This window comes from Diceros bicornis, chromosome 3 (assembly GCF_020826845.1).
Source record: "Diceros bicornis minor isolate mBicDic1 chromosome 3, mDicBic1.mat.cur, whole genome shotgun sequence".
Taxonomy (NCBI): Eukaryota; Metazoa; Chordata; class Mammalia; order Perissodactyla; family Rhinocerotidae; genus Diceros; species Diceros bicornis.
This window is the reverse complement of record NC_080742.1, coordinates 83,877,257-83,887,826: the sequence shown is the minus strand read 5'-3', so window position 1 is coordinate 83,887,826 and position 10,570 is coordinate 83,877,257.

The window sequence follows — 10,570 nt, the reverse complement described above, 5'->3', positions numbered from 1 at the left end:
GGCACACCATCAGACAGCTTCAAGGTGATGGAGTATATAAGTCCAGGACCTCTCCTGCCAGAGGTGTCTCTGCATGAGAATCCATCTGACTTTCACTGGTCTCTGCTCGCCCAGCCTCCTGAAGCCCCATCCTCCGCTCCGAGCCTCAGTGACCTGGCCTGGGGACCCAGAATGTGCCATAAGGAAGGGCTGCAACTATGAAGACACCAAAGCTGGCTGCAGGACCTGCTCCTGCTGAGAAGGGGCAGCTTGAAGCAGCAGTTAAATTTTGGCAACCTGTGTTCTAACTTTAGAGTCTGCTTTCTTATATTAGAGTGCTGGTTTTCAACCCTACTCTCCATAAGCTGGTTTCAGCTCTTGGTTCCACAGCCCCAGCTCAGTTCCATCTCATCCAGGTCCTGGGACCCCACCTGGAGATTCCTCCCTGGGCCCTACTTGTCCAACAGAAGAGCCTGGACACTGAGAGACAGAGACAAGCTGACGGGTTAGCAGAAGCAGTTAGTTACATAAGAGCAGAGAGAAAACATTATAAATGGCAAATTGCCTGTTATGACCGTTCCTGTTAAGCAGCCCTGGAATCAGGCCTGTGCTCTGGAAGAGTGAACTCAAAGAAAAGCTTGTAGTATGTTGAGCTCTGGAAGAGGAAAGCAAAGACTGGTATCAACTGAAGAGGAGATAATAGGGTTAAAAAAAGTACTTTTTATACTTTGTTTAAATTTATTTAAATCATACCTACATTGTGTAATTAAAGATGAAAAATTGTATGCTGAAGACTTTTTAAATTGAGTGTTGCTTTTTTTTTTTTTTAAGGAAGATCGGCCCTGAGCTAATATCTGCCAATCCTCCTCTTTTTGCTGAGGAAGACTGGCCCTGGGCTAACATCCATGCTCATCTTCCTCCACTTTATATCAGACGCCGCCACAGCATGGCCCGACAAGCGGTGCATCGGTGCGCGCCCGGGATCCGAACCAGCAAACCCCGGGCCGCCGCAGTGGAGCGTGCACCCAACCGCTTGCGCCAACGGGCTTGCCCCTTCTTTTTTTTTAAACGTGAGTTTTTGGACTGATGTTCTAGAGCAGAAGTCAGCAAACTTTTACTGTAAAGGGCCAGGTAGTAAATAATTTTAGGCTTTGTGGGCCCCTCACAACTATTCAACTCTGCTGTTGTAACCCAAAAGCAGCTATAGAGAATATGAAAACAAATGTGCCTGGATGTGATACTGGCTAAACACAAGGTTGACATAAGGGAAGCCGTATTGTAGAAAAGAAACCATATTGTGACTTTGAATGAGCTGAGTAACCCAGCTGGATATGCACCCTCCAGGAGATATACATGCTCTGTGGATTTTATGGCCCCTTGCAGCTGCGATGTTGATAAATTTGTTTTGGTTTTTTTTTTTTTTTTTTTTTTTTTTGCTGAGGAAGATTCGCCCCGAGCTAACATCCATTGCCAATCCTCCTCTTTTTGCTTGAGGAAGATTCGCCCTGATGTAATATCTGTTGCAAATCTTCTTCTACTTTGTATGTGGGCTGCCGCCACAGCATGGCCACTGACCAGTGGTGTAGGTCTGTGCCTGGGAACCAAACCTGGGCCACCAAGTCAGAGGGCACCGAACCTAACCACTAGGCCACTTGGGCTGGCCCATAACTTTTTCTTTTGAGTTCCTTAGGAGTGTGATGACCACTCGGGCAGAGAGTCTATGCCGATAGCCATCATCAATGACAACTGAAAGATCTGGGTATAGGGCATTGCTCTGGTCTCTGATGCATATCCAGTAAAACAAAAGATTATCAGGAACTAAGACCAGATGTCTGCCCCCACCTGGAGATCAGATGGATGCCCCAACCTGGAGACCAGATGCCTCCCCTACCCAGAGACCAGCCCCCTATATAACAGGCCTGTAGTCTTTGTTTGGTAAGATGGTTCTTTCAGATATTAGTCAGCCATCTTCCCCTTACTAGCAAGCTGTAATAAAACCCTTTCTCTCCTACCACCTTGCCTCTTTATTATTGGCATGTCTTGCAACAGACAGACGACCCTCCTTGGGTGGTAACAGATGTGTTCCAGTAAAGCTCCGTTTACACAAGAAGGTAGTGGGTCACATTTGGCTTGTGAGTCACAGTTTTCCAACCCCTGTACTAGAAAACTGAGATTCAATTAAGCATGAGTAAGGGAATCATTTAGACCAGGAAGTCATAAATCCAAAGCCACAATCCGCTTGAGGCAGCTTTTCCAAGCTGCACATATCAAAATTTGAAGTAAATAATTTTGCAAATCCAAACCTAAAATTCTACAATTCCAATTTCTAGTGAAACAAGCAAGGGCTCTATAAAGATGTTAGGAAACCCTGTTCTCCGTGGCTAATGTTGGTTTCTTTATTTTTTTTTTTGAGGAAGATTGGCCCTGCACCAACATCTGTTGCCAATCTTCCTCTTTTTCTTTTTTTTTTCCTCCCCAAGGCCCAGTACATGGTTGTGTATTGTATCATAGTTGTAGAGTTGTAGCTCTTCTATGTGGGATGCTGCCTCAGCCCGGCTTCATGAGTGGTGAGTAGGTCTGTGTCCAGGATCTGAACCTGTGAACCCTGGGCCACCGAGGCAGAATGCACGAATTTAACCACTACGCCACCAGGCTGGCCTCTAATATACATGGCTGTACCTAAATATGAAATTAGGTACAGCCATGCATTGATTAACAATGGAGGTACATTCTGAGAGATGCATTATTAGGTAGTGTCATTGTTGTGTGAACATCACAGAGTATACTTACACAAACCTAGATAGTATAGCCTACTGTACACATAGGCTATATGTTACTAATCATATGGGACCACTGTTGTATATGTGATCCATCATTGCCCAAAATGTCGTTATGTGGTGCATGACTGTATTCATTTGAGTGAAGCATCTAATGGACAAATGGCCTTTAAATTGCTCCCCAATAGGGGCTGGCCTGATGGCGTAGTGCTTAAGTTTGTGCATTCCACTTTGGCGGCCTGGGGTTTGCAGGTTCAGATCCTGGACATGGACCTACAAACAACTCATCAAGCCATGCTGTGGCGGCATCCCACATTCAAAATAGAGGAAGATTGGCACAGATGTTAGCTCAGTAACAATCTTACTCAAGCAAAAAAAAAAAAAAAAGAGGAAGACTGGCAATAGATGTTAGCTCAGGGCCAATCTTCCTCACCAAAAACAAAAACAAAAATAAATTGCTCCCCAATAGTCTCTTGGATTGCTTTTGCCACATTTTAGACAATGACTTCTGAGTGGAAAAATATGTTGAGGTGGTTAGCATTAGAGCCAATGTTCAAGTTATTTTTAATACGCTTAGAAATTTAACAGTCATTGTTAGTGTAGGGTAAAAAATTAGCAAATATTGTGTAAGTAATTCTAGAAAAAGACTGGTCTAGGATTGGAGAAAAAAGTGTAAATTTGTAAACCACATTAATAAAATGAAGAATAAAAATCACACGATCATCTCAATAGATGCAGAGAAAGCATTTGACAAGACACCGCATCCATGCATGATAAAAACTCTGAATAAAATGGGTATAGAAGGAAAGTACCTCAACATAATAAAGGCCATATATGACAAACCCATAGCTAATATCATCCTCAGTGGTGAAAAACTGAAAGCTATCCCTCGAAGAACAGGAACCAGACAAGGACGCCCACTTTCACCACTCTCATTTAACATAGTATTGGAAGTCCTAGCCAGAAAAATCAGGCAAGAAAAAGGAATAAAAGGTATCCAAATTGGAAAGGAAGAAGTGAAACTGTCACTATTTGCAGATGACATGATTTTATAATATAGAAACCCTAAAGAATCCACTAAAAAATTTTAGAAATAATAAGCAAATACAGTAAAGTTGCAAGACACAAAGTCGGCATAAAAAAGTCAGTTGCATTTCTATACACTAACAATGAAGCAGCAGAAAGAGAAATTAAGAATACAATCTCATTGGGGCTGGCCCGGTGGCATAGTGGTTAAGTTTGCGTGCTCTGCTTTGGCAGTCTGGGGTTCACAGGTTTGGATCCCTGGTGCGGAGCTACACACCACTTATTGCCATATTGTGGCAGGCATCCCACAAATAAAATAGAGGAAGAGGAGAGGAAGTCAACATGGCTCACCTCCTCCCGTGGACACAGCCAATTTACAACTACTCGTGGAAAAATTACCCCTGAGACAGAACTGAAAACTGGATAAGAGGAACTCCTGCAACAACGGACAATCCTAATTGAGGTGGAAGAGGCAGAGACTCCCTTCTGGAGAGGAAAAACGCTGCCTTGACAGGCCGCCAGCTTCACGGCCACAGGGAGCAGCCCACAGGTACGCAGCCTCCCTGGAGGCGCGGGGTCCTGAGCCGGGAGCGCCCCCGCTGTGGGCATTTTGTGGACCCAGCACAATCGAGACGAGTGGGATAATATCTGACTTTGCCTGCTACTAAAACATTGGGGAGTACCCCCAGAAAACCTGGTTCACAAAGAAATTAAAACCGGTTCTTAAAGGGCCCACACGCAAACTCACCCGTTTCAGAAAGCAACCTAAAATCACCAGAAAGAAAGGTGCACAGTGCTTTGGTGAAAAGAGACTCACCTAATAGGCTCTGTGTGCATTTCGGTGAGAGGTGAGACCTCTCCAGGGACTGGGACATTGGCGGCGGCCATTGTTGTGGCCTGGTGTGGGCATGCTGACACAGACACCATTGGAGTTCTCCCTGGGGCCTGCTAGCCCAGGGTCTGCCCCACCCCCTAGAGCACCGATTTAATCCAGCTCAGCCAGGGCAGGCAGCCCACCCTAGAGACTGGCCCCACCCAACAACAAGCCCTCAGGCAACTTATGGGCCTGCATAGATTGGTGACTGGATTCTCTGCAGCCTGGCAACTGAGCCTACTTCAGTGGGGCAGGGCGTGCACAAGGAGTGGGTGGAGAGTGTGGGGCAGTGGTGGAGTGTGTGGGGCTCCCGCCATGGCGAGACTGGGTCCTCTTCGGGAGGTCGGGGCGCACACACGGGGCAGGACTGTGTTGACTTTGTGTGTGGACCTGTGGGCAGCAGGGCTTGTCAGCTGCAGAAGACTTGTGCTTCTCAAAGACCCACATAGGGGGTTTGCCCCACCTTCCAAAGCCTGAAACAATTGGGTGCTCCCGTGCCTGAGGCCAGCCCCACCCAGCTGCAATCCTCAGAGAGCTGACAAGAAACCTAAAGGCTGGAGGCTTATAGCAATTGTAAGGCGCTGAGCCTAACAACCTGCCACACTGGGGGCCTACTCACTTAAAAGAAATACTGCAACACAAATGTGGTATTAGAACTTGTAGCCAACTGTGCTGGGGCTCCCCACACCAGATAAAGAGACTGAAGGGCCCACAACAACTACAAGCAGCTGAGCATTACAACAGCTGGCCAGGAGCATAACTCGGCCTCCCTGGGCGCCTACAGGGAGAGCAAACAGGCCACAGCAGAAGGACACACGTAGCCCACATAGGGGTCACCCCTGGAACGTTGAGCTCTGAGGGAAGCACACAGCAGGCCTCCTAAGCCATCACTTACATAAGGTCACCTATCCAAGAGCAGGTGACGTAGCTGACCTACCTAATACGTAGTCACAAGCACAGGGAAAGAGGCAAAATGAGGAGGCAAAGGAATACATTCCAAGTAAGGGAACAGGACAAAACCCCAGAAAAGGAACTAAGTGAAACAGAAATGAGCAACCTACCCGACAGAGAGTTCAAACAAAGAGTGTTAAGGATGCTCACTGATCTGGGGAGAAGAACAGATGAACTCAGTGAGAATGTCAACAAAGAAATGGAAGATATAAAAAAGAACCAATCAGAAATGAAGAATACAATACTGGAAATGAAAAATTCATTAGAGGGATTCAAAAGCAGAGTAGAGGATACAGAAGAATGGATCTGTGAGCTGTCCCAAGTGGAACAGGTAAAAGAGAAAAGAATTAAAAAGAGTGAGGACAGTCTAAGGGACCTCTGGGACAAAATCAAGTGCACTAACATCCGTGTTATAGGTGTCCCGGAAGGAGAAGAGCGACACAAAGGGGCAGAGAATCTATTTCAAGAAATAATAGATGAAAACTTCCCTAACCTAAGGAAGGAAACAGACATCCAGGTACAGGAAGCACAGAGAGCCCCAAACAAGATAAACCCAAAGAGGCCCACACCAAGACACATCATAATCAAAATGTCCAGAATTAAAGATAAAGAGAGAATCCTAAAAGCCGCAAGAGAAAGTCAAGTTACATACAAAGGAAACCCCATAAGGCTATCAGCTGACTTCTCAAGAGAAACCTTACAGGCTAGAAGAGAATGGCATGATATATTTAAAGTGCTAAAAGGAAAAAACTTACAGCCAAGAATACTCTACCCAGCAAGGTTATCATTCAAAATGGAAGGAGAGATCAAAAATTTCCCAGACAAGCAAAAATTAAAGGAGTTTGTCACCAAGAAACCAGTGCTACAAGAAATGTTAAAGGGACTGATTTAAGGGGAAAAGAGAAGACCACAAATAGGAAAAATTATCTATTTCCATGATAAGAGGGTAATGGATACAAATGCACAAAAAAGAGGTTAGATATGATATCAAAAACATAAAAGGAGGGAGGAGGGGAGTTAAAGAGTAGAGCTTTCAGACAGAGGTCAAACTAAAGAGACCATCAATTCTGTATAGAAGAAGAAAGGAACAGAGAAGGACTACTAAAACACTGAAAAAAACAAAAGTTAAAAAATGGCAGTAAGTACATACTTATCAATAGCTACTTTAAATGTCAATGGACAAAATGCTCCAATTAAAAGGCATAGGGTGGCTGATTGGATGAAAAAACAAGACCCATATATATGTTGCATACAAGAGACACACTTCAGACCTAAAGACACTCACAAACTGAAAGTGAAGGGATGGAAAAAGATACTCCATGCAAACGGCAATGAAAAGAAAGCTGGGGTAGCAGTACTCATATCAGACAAAATAGACCTTAAAACAAAAACTGTAAAAAGAGACAAAGAAGGGCATTACATAATGATCAAGGGAACAATCCAACAAGAGGATATAACACTTGTAAATATCTATGCACCCAATGTAGGTGCACCTAAATATATAAAGCAATTATTAACAGACATAAAAACAGAAATAGACAGTAACACAATAATAGTAGGGGACTTTAACACTCCACTTACACCAACGGATAGATCATCCAAACAGAAGATCAATTGCAACAAAAAGAATAAAATACCTAGGAATAAACTTAACCAAAGAGGTGAAAGATCTATACACTGGAAACTATAAAACATTGCTGAAAGAACTTGAAGAAGACGCAAAGAAATGGAAAGATATTCCATGCTCTTGGATTGGAAGAATTAACATATTTAAGATGTCCATACTTCCTACAGCAATCTATAGATTCAGTGCAATCCCTATCAAAGTTACAATGACATTTTTCACAGAAATAGAAGAAAGAATCCTAAAATTTATATGGAACAACAAAAGACCCCAAATAGCCAAAGGAACCCTGAGAAAAAAGAACAAATCTGGAGGTATCATACTCCCTGATTTCAAAATATACTACAACGTTGTAGTAACCAAAACAGCATGGTATTGGCATAAAAACAGACACACAGATCAATGGAACAGAATCCAGAGCCCAGAAATAAACCCACATGCCTGGGGACAGCTAATTTTCAACAAAGGAGCCAAGAACATACAATGGAGAAAGGAAAGTCTCTTCAACAAATGGTATTGGGAAAACTGGACAGCCACATGCAAAAAAATGAAAGCAGACCATTATCTTACACCATACACAAAAATTAACTCAAAATGGATTAAAGATTTGAATGTAAGACCTGAAACCATGAAACTCCTAGAGGAAAACATAGGAACTACACTCTCCAACATTGGTCCTAGCTGATTTTCAAGTACCATGTCTGATGGGGCAAGAGAAACAATAGAAAAAATAAACAAATGGGACTATATCAAACTAAAAAGCTTCTGCACAGTAAAGGAAACCATCAACAAAACGAAAAGACAACCTAACAATTGGGAGAAGATATTTGCTAACCATATATCTGATAAAGGGTTAATCTTCAAAATATATAAAGAACTCATACATCTCAACAACAAAAAACTAAAAACCCAATTAAAAAATGGGGAAAAGACGTGAACAGACATTTCTCCAAAGAAGATATACAGATGGCCAACAGGCACATGAAAAGATTTTCAACATTGTTAACAATCAGGGAAATGCACATCAAAACTACGAAGAGATATCACCTCACACCCATCAGAATGGCTATAATTAACAAGACAGGAAACAACAAGTGTTGGAGAGGATGTGGAGAGAAGGGAACTCTCATACACTCTTGGTGGGAGTGCAAACTGGTGCCAACACAATGGAAAACAGTATAGAGATTCCTCAAAAAATTAGGGATAGAACTACCGTGTGATCCAGCCATTCCACTGCTGGGTATTTATCCAAAGAACATGCAAACACAATGCGTAAAGATACATGCACCACTGTGTTCATTGCAGCCTTATTCACAATAGCCAAGACTTGGAAGCAACCTACGTGCCCATTAAAGGGTGAATGGATAAAGGATATGTGGTGTATTTACACCATGGACTACTACTTAGCCATAAGAAACGATGAAATCCAGCCATTTGTGACAACATGGATGGACATTGAGGGTATTATGCTAAGTAAAATAAGGTGGAGGGAGAAGGTCCAATACCCTATGATCTCACTTATAAGTAGAAGATAAAAACAACAAACACATAGAGACAGTGATTGGATTGGTGGTTACCAGAGGGGAAGGGGAGAGGGAGGAGGGCGAAAGGGATGATTAGGCACATGTGTGTGGTGATGGATTGTAATTAGTCTTTAGGTGGTGAACATGATGTAATCTATGCAGAAATAGAAGTATCATGATGTACACCTGAAATTTATACGATGTTATAAACAAATGTTACTGCAATAAAAAAATAATAATAAAAATAATTGAAAACAAAAGTGTAAATTTGTGGATTGGTGTTTCAGTCGCAAATGACAGAAAACCCAAATCAAATTGGTTTAAGCCAGAAAGAGAATTTACTAGCTGAAGTGTATGGCTAGATATGTGGATTCAAATATCCCTGGGACCCAGTCTCTCTCCATCTCAGCTCTATTCTCCATGTCGGCTTCCTTCTCGGGCTCTGTATAGTTGTGAGATGACTGCCAGCACCTCTAGAGCAGCATCCTCCAGGTTCAAATTTAGTGAGGAAAAAAGAATGCCTCTCTCCCCAAAGTCCCAGCAAAAGTCTCGTTGCATCTCATTGGCTCTAGTTGGGTCCCATGCCCATCACCACTCCAACCAAGGCTGTGGCCAGGAGTCTGCAGTGCTCCAACGGCCCCACACCCTCCTGCAGGGCAGCCTTGGGGTAGAGTAAACTCTGCTGGGAGCACGTGGACTGGTTGTTGTGGATCAAGATGGTTCCCAAGAGGAAAATGAGGGAAGGCTAAATGGATTCTGAATGGCAAAACCAAAAGCTGCACCCACAGTTTAGTGTGACCTACTCCTAGAAGCTCTGCTGGCCTTCTTCATGCTTGTTGTCAGGTGTGATTTGCCTCATGGCTGTGTCTTGGCATATTTCTGCCTACAACAGCCAACTGCCCATTTATGTGACCTCAGTGATGAAAAGGTCCAGGTCAAGCCTTCTTGCTTAGCCTACTCCACACACGAAGATGGTGCATCCAATGGGGCCATCATGCATTATACATGGAAAGGCCCAATGCCTCTTTCCTCTCAAAGAGCCTGGGGCTTGAGGAACTGCCTCAAATTTTGGATTGGAAGTTTATGCGTGAAAATGTAATGGAAGAGTTTTAACTCCATCATGTGTTTGAGGCAAGATCATGCGTTCCCAGAGAGACCCCATATTCTTAAAACAAATTCCTCTCATTGCTTGAGCTAATTACCAGAACTAGATTTCTGCAACTCAAAACACACAGTCATAAATAATTAACGTGAGTGTGCTGGGCGTATATTGCGAACCTCGAGCTGGTGTGCGTATGGGGTGTCAGGATGATTCCAGCTGGGCAGGAGGGTGAGGCCAGCAGTTGGGGCAGCTGCAGTTGTGGGAGAGTTGTGAGGTACCACAGTGGCTTTAGTGTGAGAGATGGAGGCAGAAGCCAAGCCAGGCCAATGAGTGGAGGGACCACCGTCTGTGGAAGTGACTTCTGAGGGGCGGAAGGTGGAGGACAAAGAACAGTGCTGGCTTTGCTCCTCACCTGAGCTGCTAAGGGAGGTGGGGACTACAAGGTCTCAGCAGTGACCACAAGCCACAGGGTGAACACAGAAAGGACTTGTGCAAAGAACCATGTGAGACAAAGAGTGTCAGGACCAGAGGAGAGGACTTGAAGATGAAGAATGAGGAAGGTTCTGGAACACATTGAAACAGGCAGCCAAACAAAGTGGCTAACGGGAGACCATCTTTGTGACTTACCTCAATTGTGGAGCTAACCCTGCACCATCTTTCCTCACACTCTAGGAGTTTAATTGTACACCAAAACAATTGGCAGGGTGGGCAAAG